At 43.9% G+C, this 18,345-nt stretch overlaps 1 long non-coding RNA gene across 1 annotated transcript; it reads right to left on the reverse strand.

The window, feature by feature from the left end:
* Positions 1-1,373: 1,373 nt before the first annotated feature.
* On the reverse strand, positions 1,374-2,108 carry LOC114813197. The gene is made up of 2 exons (XR_003760842.1): positions 1,983-2,108; positions 1,374-1,520 (listed from the first exon to the last, which is right to left on the reverse strand). It is a non-coding gene; the product is annotated as an uncharacterized LOC114813197 (long non-coding RNA).
* Between the last annotated feature and the right edge of the window lie 16,237 nt (positions 2,109-18,345).

Raw genomic sequence — 18,345 nt, forward strand, 5'->3', positions numbered from 1 at the left:
TACTACTATTAATAATAATTGTAGCATTTGTTAAGCGCTTACTATGTGCCAAGCACTGTATGAAGCACTGGGGTAGATACAGTATGTTAGGCTGGACACAGACCCTGTCCCACGTGGGGCTTACAGTCTCAATTCCCATTTTACAGATGAGGTAACTGAGGTCCAGAGAAGTGAAGTGACTTCCCCAAGATCACACAGCAGACAAGTGGCAGATTCGGGATTAGAACCCGTGACCTCTGACTCCCAAGCCTGGGCTCTTTCCACTGAGCAAATGCTTGAGAGTGTATAAATACAGATTTGGTAAACATGTTCCCTGCCTACAAGGAGCTTGTCTGTCAATTGGGGATTATAAAGCTTCTTTCATCTTTGTTAGACTATGAGCCCCATGTGGGACAGGCGTTGTGACTGATCTGCATATACTTGTCTACTTCAGTGCTCTGTATATTCCTAAGCCCCCTCTCAGGGTCATATCTGTAGAGTTTCCAGTAGTCTAACTATCTTGACAACAGGAGGAAGTCAAGCAGAGGCATACCCATTCCATTCCTTGCTGGGGTACTGGCTAGCGAGCGGAAGGCAATCTGCTACAAGTCAAAATTCATAGGTGCTGGGCAACAGCGGCATGGGAGAGAGTCAAGGGTGGAGACTCACGTTTACTGTGTGAAAGGATACAATGGTAAACCCCTTCTATATTTTTACTAAGAAAACTCTATGGATCCACTACCAGAACGATTGCAGAGGGAGGTGGGGCGTTCTGGGAGAGATGTATCCATGGCGTCGCTATGGGTCGGAGAAGACTCGAAGGCACAAGACAAGACAAGACATATTTCTTGGCATAGAGTAAGCACTTCATTAATACCACCATCCCCAAGAGGTAAAGGTGTCACTCACTGCTTGGATACCAAAACATTATCATCTCTCCCATCTCCATCCCCTGACTAGAACTAGATTTTGGAAGAAACATTCCTCATGCTCACCTCTTAAACTACCTTCATCTCCTTCTCTGCAAAGGACTGACCTCCTGTCAAACTAAAGTCAATGTTCCCAGCAATAACAGTAGCTCCTAGTCACCATAGTTCTTTGATATGATTGAAAAAGAAATAAAGAGCAAATTACTCACTGAATGACCTGGTCACATCAAAGTAAGGGAAAATGATACTCTAGTGGCAAACAACAATATTTCAAATCCCGGCAACATGTTTATAGTCTGGTTTTGATTTGTAGCTTGATTTTATATAGCACAATAGATGACTTCAAATCCCCTGAATCCTTTTCCTGAGCCTTCTGCCCAATTTTGCATTCCTAGTCTCCTCTATCTTTCCCCAGGCAGCCTTAACTCCTGTTTGCCAAGTTTAGGAATAGCAGTATTGTACATGTCAAATTTTAACTTGCATTTGTTTAATATATCGATCAGTATATATTTAACTTTTCAATTCCATCGTAGAGTAGAAAGCTGATCAGAGTTGGACCCAAGGGTAATCACTTCTGAAATACTCCTTTGAAAGATCAGATGTAAAGTTATCCTGAAAAAAAAATACTAGCTTGAATTGTATCCATTATAAGTTCACAGTAAATCTCTCTCTCTTTCTCTTTCTCTTTTTCTCTCTCTCTTTAACATGCATAAGTAAACATAGTTCAGTCCCTCATGCTTTCAACAAGAACATTCAACTTTACATTTTTTTTCCAGTTTTCCAGTTCCTAAGGAAAATGTCTCCACAGGCCAAACCATTACTACTGCTTGGCATTTCAGCACTCATGAAATGGTAAAAACCGAGGGAAAGGAGCATACCAAAGCTGCTAGCACTATTCCAGATGCAAAATGCCATCTTTTTTTATAAGTGCAAAACTAGGCCTTTGGTTTTGTTTGCTTTACTTAATAATGCTCAGTGCTGTGCTATCTGGCTGACAATTCACATTAACCTGAAGCTCAGAAGGGTCAGTCAACAATCACCCCACATTTTCAGTGCTCATCCCGACCGGCGAACCTGGTGTCATATGCAGCTTGAAGATTTTATTATGTTCCACCGCTCTCCGATGACACTCTGGACACCTCTCCCAGACTCCACCTGGCTAATATTGGTACACAATAGTCTTGCATCTTGCAATGTAGTGACCCTTGAAAATGAAAGACTTTTGTTAACTGGAATTCCCCAAAAGCAAAAATCAACTTTGAGATTCCCCCACCAAGATCCCCCCACCCCCCTTCCTCTGACTGGTTTCTCTAGACCAGAGCTGATTGGAGAACAAATTTGCTAGCTGAATGCCTGCTATACCCCCTCCTCTGATGGGTCTTTCTCTCTACGGACGCAGCCCCCTTCTGGTCGCTCTCCTATGGCTAAGGTGGAAGGAGCTAGCAAAAACAAGGAGAAGATGCTTAATTAATGGGTCCCGCTCCATACCTCACGGCCATTTCCCACCCCTCCAACACCCCTTTGAGGGAACGGGAGAGAAAAAGGATGGGGAAAAAGGGAGAAAGGTAAACTGTGTTTACAAAATCTGTGACATTGTGCTCTCCCAAATGCTCAATACATTGCTCTGCACACAGTAAGAGCTCAATAAGTACCACTGATTGATCGACTGATTGAATTGGCAAGTCGAAGCTCAGGAACTGTGGGTCTTGAATGATGTCCCTGTGTGTATAATTATACGTCCTCCCGCGGTCCTGGAACGCCCTCCCTCCTCACCTCCGCCAAACTGATTCTCTTTCCCTCTTCAAAACCCTACTTAAAAATCACCTCCTCCAAGAGGCGTTCCCAGACTGAGCTCCTCTTCCCCCTCTACTCCCTCTGCCATCCCCCCTTTACCTCTCCGCAGCTAAAGCCTCATTTTCCCCTTTTCCCTCTGCTCCTCCACCTCTCCCTTCCCATCCCCACAGCACTGTACTCGTCCGCTCAACTGTATATATTTTCGTTACCCTATTTATTTTGTTAATGAATTGTACATCGCCTTGATTCTATTTAGTTGCCATTGTTTTTATGAGATGTTCTTCCCCTTGACGCTGTTTAGTGCCATTGTTCTTGTCTGTCCGTCTCCCCCGATTAGACTGTAAGCCCGTCAAACGGCAGGGACTGTCTCTATCTGTTGCCGACTTGTTCATCCCAAACGCTTAGTACAGTGCTCTGCACATAGTAAGCACTCAATAAATACTATTGAATGAATGAATGAAAGGAGTAGCCCAAGACAAGGAAAGCAATAGCAATCAAGTTAAAGTGATGACAACATGAGAAAATCATTGTCTTTCCTTTCTCATTCATTCATTCAATTGTAATTATTGAGCACTAACATGTGCAGAGCACTGTATTAAGCTCTTGGGAACTTGTAATACAAGAATGAATAGACCCATTCTCTGCCTACAATGAGCTCCGCCACTTGTCAGCTATGTGACTGTGGGCAAGTCTCTTAACTTCTCTGTGCCTCAGTTACCTCATCTGTAAAATGGGGATGAAGACTATGAGCCTCACGAGGGACAACCTGATTACCCTGTATCTGCCCCAGCCCTTAGAACAGTGCTCTGCACATAGTAAGCGCTTAACAAATACCAACATTTGTTTAGAGGTGGGGGGAGGCAAGACATTATAGCCTCAACTCCCTCCTACCATTCTTCTCCAAACTTCTTGAGCGAGTTGTATTCACCTGCTGTGTCAAATTCCTCTCCTCCAATTTTCTCCTTGAACCCCTATAATCTGGCTTCCAACCCCTTCACTCCACAGAAACCACCCTCGGAAGGGTCACAAATGAGCTCCTTCTTGCTAAATCCAACGGCCTCTACCCCATCCTAATTCTCCTCAGTCTCTCAGCTGCCTTTGACACCATCAAACATCCCCTTCTCCTGGAAATATTATCCAACCTCACCTTCACTGACACTGTCCTCTCCTATCCTCTATCTCTCTGGCCGCTCATTCTCAATCTCTTTAAAGAGCTCTACTTCTGTCTCTCACCCTGTCTCTCACTTCTGTCATATCTAACAGTCAGTTACTCTCTCCACCTTCAAAGCCTTATTGAAGGCACATCTCCAATAGGCCTTTCCTGAATGACTCCTCATTTCTTCTTCTAATTTCCATCTACACCCATTCCCTTGGAGAACTCATTCGCTACCATGGCTTCAACTACTGCCTCTATGTGGATGATTCCCAAATCTGTTCCACCAGCCCTGATCTTTCTCCTTCTCTACAGTCTCGCATTTCCTCCTACCTTCAAAAAGTTTTTCTACAAAACCATTCAATCCAAGTTTCCCAACTTCTCTGAAGAACCTCTACTGGTTGCCCATCCACCTCTGCATTAAACAAAAACTTCTTACTATTCGCTTTAAAACACTCAATCACCTTGACCCCTCCTACAATACCTCTCTGATTTCCTTCTACAAGCTAGCCCACACACTTCGCTCCTCTAGAGCTAATCTATTCATTTTACCTCAATCTCATCTAACTTTCTGCCTCTGTTCTGTAACTCCCTCCCCCTCCATATCTGACAGACCACAGTTCTCCCCACCTTCAAAGCCTTATTATAAAAACACATCTCAAAGAGGTCTTTCCTGAATAAACCCTCATTTCCTCTTCTCCCCCTCCCTTTTGCATCATTCATGCATTTGGATTTGCACCCTTTATTCACCTCACCCTCGGCCCCACAGTACCTATGTATATATCTATAATTTGTTTATGCATATCAATGTCTTTCTCCTCCTCTAGACCGTAAGGTCCTCATAGGCAGGGAACATGTCTGTTATAGCGCACTCTCCCAAGCACTTAGTCCAGTGTTTTATACCCACAGTCAATATCCATCAATCAATCATATTTAGTGCAGAGAACTGTACACAGTAAGCATTGTTAAGGTGCTCTGCACACCATAAGCTCTTAATAAATATCACTGATTGATTGTTTGATTGTGAATCCAAAGTGAGACTGAGAGCTCACTGTGGGCAGGAATGTTTCTGTTTATTGTTATATTGTATTCTCCAAAGTGCTTAGTACAGTGCTTTGCACACAGTAAGCATTCAATAAATATGATTGACTGACAATGAATGAATGAAGGGACTGCATCTGATCTGATTGCATTTCTACCTCAGATATTAGCACAGTGCTTGCCACATCCCATCTTAGGATGGTACCTGGAGAGTTTTCAGTACTCTACCAGTCTTGGCTATGGGAGGGGGAGTCAAGCAGAGGCATACTCACTCAATTGCTAGCATGGACAGAGGCTAGCGGGCAGAAGGCAATCTGCTACAAGTCAAAACTCACCTGTGCTGGGCAGCAGCGGCATGGGCGAGAATCGAGGGTGGAGACTCAAGTTTACTGCATGGAAGAAGGCAGTGGTAAACCACTTCCAAATTTTTACCAAGAAAACTCTATGGATACACTACTAAAATGATTGTAGATGGAGGTGGAGCGTTCTGGGAGAGATGTGTCCATGGAATCGCTAAGGGTCGGAGACCACTAGACAGCATGAGATGAAGCTTGGCACATAATAAGTGTTTAACAATACCACAGTTATGATTACCATTGTTATTATTATTATTCTCCCAGAGGCTTACACTTTCTTTATACTTACAAAAAGATTATTTCAACCATTAAGGTCATATTAACCAAAATTCTATTTTCAGAAATATTGATAAGCATGTTTATCTAAGAATATTAATTATGTTACTTATTAAACACTTATGGTGTGCCAAGAATTGTATTAAACACTAAGGTAGATACTTGATAATCAGACTGGACCCAATCTAAGTAGAAGAAAGTAGGATTTAATCCTTATTTTACAGATTAAGAAACTGAGGCCCATAGAAGTTATATGACTTGCCCAAGACCATGCAAATTGCAAGTGGCTGAGTCAGAATTAGAACTCAGATCCTCTGATTCCCAGGTCTGTGCTCTTTCTCCTAGACCAAACTGCAACCCCAGGAATGGGTGGTATGAATATTCCAGGTCATTCTAAATCAACCCAGCAACAAAAGCTAGGTTATCTAATACCAGCCCATCTCTGGTGTTTTACAGAGCTCACCCTTATTTAATGAACTGACTATGAAAGATTCAGAAAAACCCAATATTTCAGTGCTCATGTAGTCTTATTTAAACACCATGTGTAAGGAGAAAGAGAAAAAAATTAAATCTGGGGATACTGTGCTGTCTGCTTCTGGTTATTCTTTATTCCAAAGAGAAAAATCCTTATTAAACTTGAAAGTTTATCATGAGTTTATTGAATTTATATAAAGAACTTTTGTGTTGTTTGGTGCTAAGCCTTATTATAGCTACAAATTGTCTAAAAAGACAGCGCTTGAGTTTGAAATTTTGCATTAAAAATTAAACTAAATTGTATTCAAATCATGTGGGAATTGTAATGTAATTGTGTTTGATGAACCTGCTTAATTTTTTTGAGCTGTAATGAGAAAGAGGAAAATGAATTTAAGCATCCGTAATAAAGTTCTGTGTTGCTCAAAGGGAGGGTGGCTGGGTTCTCTCACTTGTTGAAAAGTAAACACACCTCTTTGGTGGGGTACTCAGAGGAAGTGTTGGGAACTGCATGTTTGAATAACTTGAACCAAGCAGATGACATAGACCTGAAGCAGAGCCTGGGTTCTGAGCCCATCTGGAGCAAGAATGAAGATTCCAGTTGTTCTTCATGCTGGGTGGAAAAGTCAATCAAACAGTCAATCAGTGGTATTTACTGAGAGATTATTGAGTGCAGAACACGATGCTTCCAGCCACTGCCCCACAAAAACCCATAGCTAACTTGCTCCTCTTTAGTAGTAGAGGTAGTGGTGGTCATAATAATAAAATTTATTACATGTACACTATATGCAAAGCATTATACTATATTAAACCCCAGGAAAGAGGAGGCATCGGCTTCCTTCTTGCACCATGCCGCTTCCACACTATCCCTCCTCCCCCTTCCCTCCCCTTCCCCTCCTTTGAAGCCCGTATCATTTGCCTCTCCCACCCCCTCCAGATTCTTGTAGTCATCATCTACTGCCCTCCTGGTCCCACCTTCAACTTCTTCAACCACCTTGACCCCTTTCTCACCTTCCTTCTCTCCTTCTTTGCCCACTCTGATCCTCAGAGACTTCACCATCCACATGGATGTACCCGGTGACTCCTCTGCCACCCCCCTCCTATCACTCCTCGACTCTGCCGACCTCCTGCTCCACTACACCTCGCCCACTCACCAACTTGGTCACACCCTCGATCTCGTCATCTCCTACCGCTGAACTATCTCCTCCCTCACCAACTCTGAAATCCCTCTCTCGGACCAAAACCTTCTCACCTGACTCCTCTCTCACACTCTCTCCCCCTGCAAATCTGTATTAGTCCCCCGCAGAGACCTCCACTCTCTTGATCCCATTTACCTCTCCCAAAGCATCTCTCCCCACTTTGCCTCCCTATCCTCTCTTCCCATTCTCGATGATCAGGTTGCCCCTCTCAACTCCACCCTCTCTACTCATCTCAACTCTCTCATCCCCCTTTCCCTCCGCCACTCTTGCTCCACTAACCTGCAGCCCTGGATCTCTGCCTCTGTCTGCCTCCTTCGCTCTTATGCTTGAGCTGCTGCCAAGCCACCTTATCCATTGCAACTTTATCCTTTACTGCCTTAACTCTGCCCTCTCCTCCGCCAGGCAAAACTACTTTTCTTCCCTCATTGATGTGCATGCCCTTCACCCCCGCCAATTGTTCCGGACTTTTAACTCTCTTCTCAGGCCCCTTCTTCCTCTCCCTCTCCCCTCCCTCACCTGCAACGATCTGGCCACCTACTTCATCATGAAAATTAACAGTCAGGTCTGAGCTCCCCAAAGTCTCCCCTCCCCCCTCTGTTTCCTTCCCCCCCAACCCTCTCCCCTACTTTCCCATCCTTCCCTGCAGTATCCTCAGAGGAGATCTCCTCCCTCCTTGCAAGAGCCACCCCCTCCACCTGTGCTTTGGAACCAATTCCTGCTCACCTTATAAAAACCATCACCCCTTCCCTCCTCCCCTCCTTAACTTCTATCTTTAACCACTCACTCTCCAATGGCTTCTTCCCCTCTGCCTTCAAAAATGCCCATGTCTCCCCCATCCTAAAAAGTCCTCTCTCGACCCCACTTCCCCTTCCTTTCTTCTTACCTCCCTTCTACCCTTCCTTTCCACACTCCTAGAATGAGTCGTCTACACTCTCTGTCTTGAATTCTTCAACTCCAACTCTCTCCTGAACCCCTCCAATCTGGCTTCCGTCCCCTCCACTCTACCGAGACTGCTCTCTCAAAGGTCACCCATGACCTCCGTCTTGCCAAATCCAATGGCTCCTACTCTATCTTAATCCTCCTCGACCTCTCAACTGCCTTTGACACTGTCGACCATCCCCTTTTCCTCCACACCTTATCTCACCTTGGCTTCACAGACTCCAACCTCTCCTGGTTCTCCTCTTATCTTTCTGGTCATTCATTCTCAGTCTCTTTTGTGGGCTCCTCCCCCTCCCACCCACTAACTGTAGGGTTTCCTCAAGGGTCAGTTCTTGGCTCTCTTCTGTTCTCCATCTACACTCACTCCCTGGGTGAACTCATTTGTTTTCATGGCTTCAACTATCATCTCTATGCCGATGACACCCAAATCTACATCTCCTCCCTTGTTCTCTCCCCCTCCCTTCAGGCTCCTATCTCCTCCTGCCTCCAGGACATCTCCACCTGGATGTCTGCCCACCACCTAAAACTCAACATGTCCAAAACTGAGCTCCTTATCTTCTCTCCCAAACCCTGTCCTCTTCCTGACTTCCCTGTCACTGTGGATGGCACGACCATCCTTCCCGTCTCTCAAGCCTGCATCCTTGATGTCATCTTTGACTCTGCTCTCTCATTCACCCCACACATTCAATCGTCATCAGTGCCTGCCAATCTCACCTTTACAATATCACCAAGATCCACCCTTTCTTCTTCATCCAAATGGCTATCTTACTGGTACAAGCTCTCATAATATTCCGGCTGGATTATTGCGTCAGCCTTTTCTCTGACCTCCCTTCCTCCTGTCTCTCCCCACTCCAGTCTATTCTTCATTCTGCTCCCTGGATCATCTTCCTGCAGAAACTCTCTGGGCATGTCATTCCCCTCCTTAAAAACCTCCAGTGGTTGTCGATCAACCTCTGCATGAAACAAAAACTTCTCACTCTGGGCTTCATGCTCTCCATCACCTTGCCCCCTCCTACCTCACCTTCCTTCTTTCTTTCTACTGCCCACCTCATACACTCCGTTCCTCTGCTGCTCACCTCTTCACTGTCCCCCGTTCACGCCTATCCCACCGTCGACTTCTGGCCCATGTCCTATCGCTGTCTTAGAATGCCCTCCCTCCTCACCTCCGCCCAACTAACTCTCTTCCCCACTTCAAAACCCTATTGAGAGCTCACCTCCTCCAAGAGACCTTCCCAGACTGAGCTTCCCCTTTTCCCTCCACCCTCTGCTCCTCCCCCTTCCCCCTTCACCTCCCCTCAGCTAAGCCCCCTTTCCCTCTGTTCCTCCCCCTCTCTCTTCCCCTCCCCTCAGCACTGTATATATTTGTATATATTTTTTATTACCCTATTTATTTTGTTAATGAGGTGTACATCCCCTTGATTCTATTTATCATGATAATGTTTTCTTGTTTTTGTTTCGTTCTGTTTTGTACTGCCGTCTGTCTCCCCCAGTTAGACTGTGAGCCCGTCATAGGGCAGGGATTGTCTCTATCTGTTACCGAATTGTACATTCCAAGCGCTAAATACAGTGCTCTGCACATAGTAAGCGCTCAATAAATACTACTGAATGAATGAATGAAAGTGCACAAACACAATATAGACACAGTTTCTGGCTCACAATTTAAGAATAAAGGGAGGAGGAGGCTGGTGATAGACACATGAAAGACAAACAAAAATGTGAAAGACAAGGGCAGCGATAAATATAAAAGGGGCAGCATGACCTGATGAAAAGAGGACTGGTCTGGGAGTCAGGGTACTTGGGTTCTAATATCAGTTCCATCATTTGTCTGGTTTGGGACCTTGAGATAATCACCTAAATTCTCTGGGCCTGAGTTACCTCATATGCAAAATGGCAATTCAATAATTGCTCCCCTTCCTACATAAACTATCAGCCCCATGTAGGACAGGAATTGTGTTTAACTTGATTATTTTGTATTTACACCACCATAGTAAGTGCTTAACAAGTACCATAATTATAATTATTAATTGCGAGGAGCAACAGGATTCTGGCTCCTCCTGGTTAGGATCAACACAACTCTTCTTCCATGTTGGATCCTTGTCTTTGGACACAATTCTGGACAGGAAGCATGACTATCAACTCTGTGGTATTGTACTCTCACAAGCCTTTAGTACAGTGCTCTGCACAAATTAAGCATTCAGTGAATACCACTGATTGAGATTCCTTTGAGGGTAAGGTCACACCACTGCCTTTTAAAACCATCTCCCACCATTGCTTTTTTTCTTCTCTCTTGCTTTGGAGAAGCAGCAAGAAAATGTTATTGTACTAAATAAAGGTTCTGAATGAACCCCTCTTACCACTTTGATTAGCCTTGCCAAGCCCAGCTCTGTCTTCCCGTACCTGTGCAACTACTTTCTGAAATCAAACAAACAAACAACAACACTGAGTGCAAAGCCCTGTGGGATGCAATGTGGCTTAGGGTAAAGAAAAAGGACCCAGAAGTTAGGGAACAACTCTAAACCCAGATCTGACATTTTACTATTGTATGACCTGCAACAAGTTGCCTAACATGTCGGTGTCTCAGTTTCCTCATTTGTAAAATTAATTAATTCAATTAAATTCATTGAGACCTTGCTGTTTGCAGAGCACTGTACTAAGCACTTGGGAGAGTACAATGCAACAACAGATACAATCCCTGCCCACAGTGACCTTACATTCTAGAGGGGAAAAACAGACATTAATATAAATAAATAAATTACTGATGTTCATTCATTCATTCAATAGTATTTATTGAGCACTTACTATGTGCGGAGCACTGTACTAAGCGCTTGGAATGTACAAATGGGCAACAGATAGAGACAGTCCCTGCCGTTTGATGGGCTTACAGTCTAATCGGGGGAGACAAGCAGACAAGAACAATGGCAATAAATAGAGTCAAGGGGAAGAACATCTCGTTAAAACAATGGCAAATAAATAGAATCAGGGAGATGTACATCTCATTAAACAAAATAAATAGGGTGATGAAGATATATACAGTTGAGTGGACAAGTACAGTGCTGAGGGAATGGGATGGGAGAGGGAGAGGAGCAGAGGGAAAGGGGGGAGAAGAGGGCTTAGCTGCGGAGTGGTGAAGGGGGGGGTAGAGGGAGCAGAGGAAAAAAAGGGGGGAGCTCAGTCTGGGAAGGCCTCTTGGAGGAGGTGAGCTTTAAGTAGGGATTTGAAGAGGGGAAGAGAATTAGATTGTCGGAGGTGAGGAGGGAGGGCATTCCAGGACCACGGGAGGACGTGGCCCAGGGGTCGACGGCGGGATAGGCAAGACGGAGGGATGGTGAGGAGGTGGGCAGCAGAGGAGCGGAGCGTGTGGGGTGGGCAGTAGAAAGAAGGGAGGAGAGGTAGGAAGGGGCAAGGTGATGGAGAGCCTTGAAGCCTAGAGTGAGAAGTTTTGTTTTATGTGGAGGTTGATAGGCAACCACTGGAGATTTTTAAGAAGGGGAGTGACATGCCCAGAGCGTTTCTGCAGGGAGATGAGTTGGGCAGCGGAGTGAAGAATAGACTGGAGCAGGGCGAGAGAGGAGGAAGGGAGATCAGAGAGAAGGCTGACACAGTAGTCTAGCTGGGATATTACGAGAGCCTGTAGCAGTAAGGTAGCTGTTTGGGTGGAGAGAAAAGGGTGGATCTTGGCGATAAAAATGCTGTTGGGCTGGGAGGGGGGATGAACAAAGGGAGCAAGTCAGAATAATGCAGAGGGGAGTGGGAGAAGAGGAAAGGGGGGTTCAGTCAGGGAAGGCCTCCTGGAGGAGATGTGCCTTCAATAAGGCTCTGAACTGTGGGGAGAGAAATTGTCTAATGGATTTGAGGAGGGAGGGCATTCCATGCCAGAGGCGGGACATGATGGAGAGGTTGGTAGCGAGACAAATGAAATCGAGGCACAGTGAGAAGCTTAGCATTAGAGGAGCAAAGTGTGCAGGCTGGGTTGTGATAGGAGAGCAGCCAGGTAAGGTAGGAGGGGGCAAGGTGATTGAGTGCTTTAAAGCCAATGGTGAGTTTTTGTTTTATTTATAGGTTTGATATGTAGGCAACCACTGGAGTTTTGGAGGAGTGGGGAAAGTTGTCTAGAAAGTTTCCGTAGAAAAATGATATGGGCAGCAGATTGAAATATGGACTGGAGAGACAGGAGGCTCGAAGGTAGGTAAGGAGGTTGATGCACTAATCAGGGAGGGATAGAATGAGTGATTACATTAACACTGTAGCAGTGTGGTAGGAGAGGAAAGGGCAGATTTTTAGCAATGTTGTGTGGGTGAGACTGACAGGATTTCGTGATGGACTGAACATGTGGGTTGAATGATAGAGAGGAGGGATTCAATGCCAGTTCTCCCTCCCTTTGGTTCTCCCTGTGAGCTGCATGTCGGACAGGGACTGTGTCTTATATGATTATCTTGTTTCTAACATTGTTTAGTACAGAACTGGCACATACTAACAAATGCAACAAATGTTATTATTGCTATTACTAGTACTAACATCAGAAGAAAGACAAAAGTTCCCTGCTCTCAAGGATATAAGGAGAAACAAACAAGCAAGTACCTATAAGTGGTGTGAGCAGGAGATAAAACAAGAATATATGGATGACGTAAGTGAATACATGATTGAATGTCCAAATAACAATATGCATATGTACTTAAGAACTAAGGAAAGAGAGATGAAATGTTTAGAATTTAGATGACACCCAGTTTAATTTCTGGGCTTAAGATGATCAGCTTTTCATGGTCTTTCCCAAACACCCTGGAAAAACCTCTCCTTCAGATTAACTTCAGAGCCTAGCAGAAAGAATGAAACTGTAGCACGGTTCCATTTTGCTTCTAAGATGTTATTTTGTGGTTAATTCCAGTTGCAGATATCCCCTGCATTTTAGCTCCACTGCAGTGACCAGATGGAAAACCCTCCTTACCTTTCCAGAAGCCGCGAAGCAACCAAATAAAGGCAAGGACTCCCACAGGGCAGTGCGAGCTGCTCCACTTTATTTCAGTGACGTAGTGAGGAGAGTCATCTTTGGCAGTAGTACAGTAGCATTTGGAAAAGTTGGGGAGGTGGTCCTTCAAAGTTTCTCAGTTTTCCCTTTTGGCAGAAACGGGTTCTTGTGTTTCTCCTCAGGAAAGGAATGGCCCCTTGTTTTGTCCGCTAGCTGATTTCTTTTCTGGGGAAAACTCACCTCATGCAGAAAGCAGAAAAACTGTGATATCTCCAGGAGAAGATGGGAAATTTCAGAACCACTCAGTGGTCTGCTAGGGTTTACTCTTTGGAATATGCCAGGATGGCAAAGTGGGTGGAAACTGAAAGTAGAAAACTGCCCTAGTTCTTTCATCTCCTGTGGATTTCTTTAAGAGGTTACAGTCTTTGATTCATTTCAAAAGGCTCCAAAGGTCTAAGTGTCCACATGGACTCTGAGCTGGAGAAAGCATTTCCTGTTTGCCGCAACCCAAGCTGGGATAGCTTAGAGGAAATACAATTTTCATGCCCCCCCATGGCAGAACTCACACATTCAGAGTGTCAACTATTCCCTTCTGTCAGTGGAAATTTTACTTCTAATCTGTTATAGAAGAAAAATTATTTTTCCTCCTCATTGGGTAATCTCAGTGAAGGGAAATCTATCAAGTATGTTATTCATAGATTCCTAGTGTTATAAAGGACCTCAAAAAGTCACCTAATCCCACCCCCTACTTTTATACCTAAGATATCTAAGGCAGATGAATTGCAGATGAATTGTTTATCTTATTCATGAAGATCTCCAAGGACAAAGATTACATGACCTCCAAAAAGCCTCTATTTCCAGAGCCTAATCTTTCTTTATGTCTATCTTTTTATAAAGAAGAGAGTATAATTTATAAAGCTATCACAAGTTTTAGAAGAGCTTTCAACAGTGACATCCTGGAATCAGCCTCCAAATCCCACCCAATCCTTAAGTCTTTCTCCAACCAGGACAATAGAATGCTTTGAGGAATTGTGAGATGGATACCTTCCTGGAAATCCATATTCATTGTTGGGGAGAACCATCCTATATCTGTAAATAATAATTAATAAGTGTTTGTTATATGCTAAACTTTAAGGTAGTTATAATATGTTCAGATTAGACCCTATCCCCGCTCCACATTGGACTCACAATTTAAGAGCTGGTACCTTATCTGAATTTTTCAGATGAGGAAATAGAGTCCCACAGAAGTTAAGTGACTTGTCCAAGGTCACACAGCAGGCCAGTTGACGAGCTGGGACTAGAGCCTGGGATTCCTGGTCTCATGATCTAGCTCACACTACCTCCCATTCTAAATCTGTGACTAGCCATATAGTCTTGCAGGGAGGGATTATCAAGTTAATGGAGAAATGTGGAGGGGCATAGGAATGGCCCTCTAAGTCTTTCTGCTATGCTCTGTACTGTGGGGCTGTCTCCAGCTTGCTTCAAGTATCAAGGAAAGAGTAGTCCCCCAAAATGTAGGTCAACCCTTTTGATAGACTTCTCACCCCTTTTCCCCTCTTAACTGTTTTCTAATCCAGCTCTTCCTCAAAAACAGCCCACTGGTATTTGCTAGAAAGAAGGTGAACCAGTGGTGATTTTATAAATGCATTTCTACTACAAGCACTCTTGGGCATTGCTGTGCAGCTGTTATCTGTGTTAGGTGGCCTGGCTCTCCTTGGAGTTCTCCACTTTGAAGATAAGGGGCTTGATCACCAGTATGCCATCTTGTACTATTATATTTATGGTCTTTGTTAAGTGCTTACTATGTGCCAAGCACTGTTCTAAGCACTGGGGTCGATACAAGGTAAACAGGTTGGACACCGTCCCTGTCCCACATAGGGCTCACAGCATCAATCCCCATTTTACAGATGAGAGAACTTAAGCCCAGAGAAGTGAAGTAACTTGCTCAAGGTCACACAGAATACAGATAGACTGATCGAATAACCTATCTCACGACCCCACAACTTTGGTGTTTTCCTTGACTCATCTGTTTCATACAACCCACATATTCAATCTGTCACTAAATCTTATTAGTTCTACCCTCACAAAATTGCTAAAATCTGTCCTTTCCTTTCCTGTTAAACTGCCATTATGCTGATCTGAGCACTTATCCTATCCCACCTAGACTACTGCATCTGTCTCCTCGCTGACCTACCTGTCTCCTGGCTCTCCCCACTCCAGTCCATACTTAATTAAAGCAGTCAATCAACTTGCCCCCTCCCCCATCTTACCTCCCTGATCTATTACGGCCAAACCTGCACACTTTACTCTTTAGTACCAGCTTGCTCTCTTTGCTACAATCTCTTCTATCTCCCTGCCAACCGCTTTCTCACATTCTACCTCTGGCCTTGAACTCCCTCGTCTCCCTCCCCACCATAAATGGCATATCACCATTTTCTCCACTTTCAAAGCCATTCTGAGGTCACTTCTCCTTGACCGTACCTGATTAAGCCTTGTTTCCCCTGATTCCCTCTCCCTTCCATGTCATTTATGAATCTAGATCCATAAACTTTGGGTATTTGGAATTCACCTCTAAAACTCAGCCTCACAGGACTTACATATGTATCCATAAAGTGTTCATTTATATTAATGTCTGTCTCCCCCTCTTGACTGTAGCTGGCTATGGGCACGGAATGTACCTACAAAACTTGCTGTAGAAACAAACGCTTAGTACAGTGCTCTATACATAGGAAATATTTAATAAATGCCATCGATTGATTGATTAAACCTGATCATAAGGAGTTCAGTTTGATGCAGAGATGGAAGGGCAGCCAATGGAGGTTTCTGAGGAATAGGAAGGTATGCACATAACCTTTTTTTAGGAAAATGATCCAGACAACAGAGTGAAGTATGGATTTCAGTGGGGAGAGACAGGAGGCAGGGAGGTCAGTGAGGAGGTTGATGCAGTAGTTGAGTTGGGATATGATAAATTCTTTATTCAGTGTCCTGGCAGTTTGGATGGAGAGGAAGGGGCAGATTCTAGAGATATTTTGAAGACAGACAAGATTTGGTAGCAGACAATATATGGGTTGAATGTGAGAGATGAGTTGAGGACTATTCCAAGGTTACAGGCTTGGGAGACAAGGAGGATGGTGCTGTTGTCAACACTGATAAGAAGGTCACCATGGGGAGGATGGGTTTAGGTGGGAAGATGAGGAATTCTATTTTGGGCATGAGTTGGAGGTGTCAGTGGGACAGCCAAGTAGAGATGTTTTGAAGGCAGGAGGAAATATGAGACTGCAGAAAAGGAGAAAGGTAAGTTGAATATAATGCAATTTCCATTTCCTCTGCCTAAATCTGTGAGCTACTTCATTTGTATTTTATTCAGTCTCTATACTAGTAATATTTAGTTTATTCTGAATTTACACTTCAAACTTCAATGGTAACCCCTCATCATAAGGCTATAGATTTGGGGGAGCAAAAATTCCATGTTCACTTTGTCCACCCCATCACAGTTTTACAAACGTCACACCTCCCAGCTTTCATCTCTTCCAATTGAAGAGAAAACTTATTGATATGGACAATTTAATTAGAACTGCCTCCAGGCACGCAGTGTTCTGCCATTCTGACAGTGAGATGTTTATCCCCACACGTGAATATGACTGATAAATTTGAAGTATGACTGAATCTTTGCCAAGATGTGTATTTGAAAGATGGATCCATGTCATACTGTTGTATTTGCTATCTTAAATGTCTGATGCCCTTTTTGTATCATAATCCACTCAAAGACAGCCAGTCTGGGTCTAACTGCTGCATCTCCAGCTCATCTGTTGTCTATGTTTTCTCAACTGTTTATGGCAATACTACAGTTTTTTTCTATCCTGGTTGTGGCCTCTCTATTTCAGTTCACCATCTATCTCACCATTGAGCAGCTATCTGTTCCCCTTGCCCTCGTGACCCATCATACGAAGAAAATATGATGTCATGAGCACATGATGAATTATCTTCTAGATCTTGTTGTGTGTGTTCCTGTCTTTTCCTTTCACATGAAATTTGGTGTCTAGGTGAACTTGGGAAACAGCATGGCATAGTGAATCATGCATGGGCCTGGGAGTAAGAAGGTCATGGATTCTAATCTCAGCTCTGCTAGTCTGCTGTGTGGCACTGGGCAAGTCACTTCACTTCTCTGTCCCAGAGTTGCTTCATCTGGAAAATAGGAATTGAGACTGTGAGCCCCATGTGGGACAGGGAATAAGTCCAAGCCAATTTGTTTGTTTCTACCACAGTGCTTAGTACAGTGCCTGGCACATAGTAAGCGCTTAACAAGTACTACAATTATTTCTGTGAGACTGCTCTAGAAAAGTCAGAAGTGTCTTCTCTGGTAGGTTTCAGTGTCACAATCATAAATAAAGTTGGATACCGCAATTGCTCTGAAGATTTTCTATAGAGATTCTTGACGCCATATTGATACTACATTCTAACAGTCAAAGGACATATTGGCCTTTTGGATTGGATTTTCTAGATATTTTGCACACCTGGATAATGTTCTCCATAGGTAGTATTCAGCTGTGGGTTACTTTTGGAGATCCTTTTTGGTTCATAGGTTTTGCTATGTGCAGGGCAGTAGAGAACCACAGTCCTGAAGGCTCAGGGAAGTTTGCTGATAGAGAGAAGCAGTTCAAAAAAATCTCCACGTCTTCTTGGCTTCTAGGGCGTAGCCATCAATGTCAAAATCCCTGGAAATCCAACTGAAGGACCTGGAATTGATGCTATCAATATATTGAGTTTAAAGGGCTTTTGAAGGATTGGAATCATAAGGAAGTAGCATGGCCGAGTGAAAAAAACATAGACCTGGTAGTCAGAGAACCTGGGTTCTAATCCCAGCTCCACCACTTGTCCGTTATGTCTACTCCAGCACTCAGTACTCAGTACAGTCCTTGGCACATAATAAGCATTTATCTCATGCCACAATTATTATCACTTTGATATTGTGACAACAGCTTCTCTTCTCGCCTACTAGAACTGGACTGGATCTAATAAATAATCATCTATTGGTGGTGTAGAATGGCCCAAACAAGTGCCCTCCTATTCTGATAAGGCCAGAAATGATATCAGGAAGAAATCTGAGGATTTTGATAAAATTCTAAGGGCAGCCAAACGTTTGCAATAGTGGCCAGAGAACAGGTCTGTTCATAGTGTCAAAGGCCTTCGTAAGACCTACCCGTACCAAATTGCAATCTAGCTCACTTTAGGCAGGGAATGTGTC

The sequence above is a fragment of the Ornithorhynchus anatinus genome, chromosome 7, assembly GCF_004115215.2.
Source record: "Ornithorhynchus anatinus isolate Pmale09 chromosome 7, mOrnAna1.pri.v4, whole genome shotgun sequence".
NCBI classification, from domain to species: Eukaryota; Metazoa; Chordata; class Mammalia; order Monotremata; family Ornithorhynchidae; genus Ornithorhynchus; species Ornithorhynchus anatinus.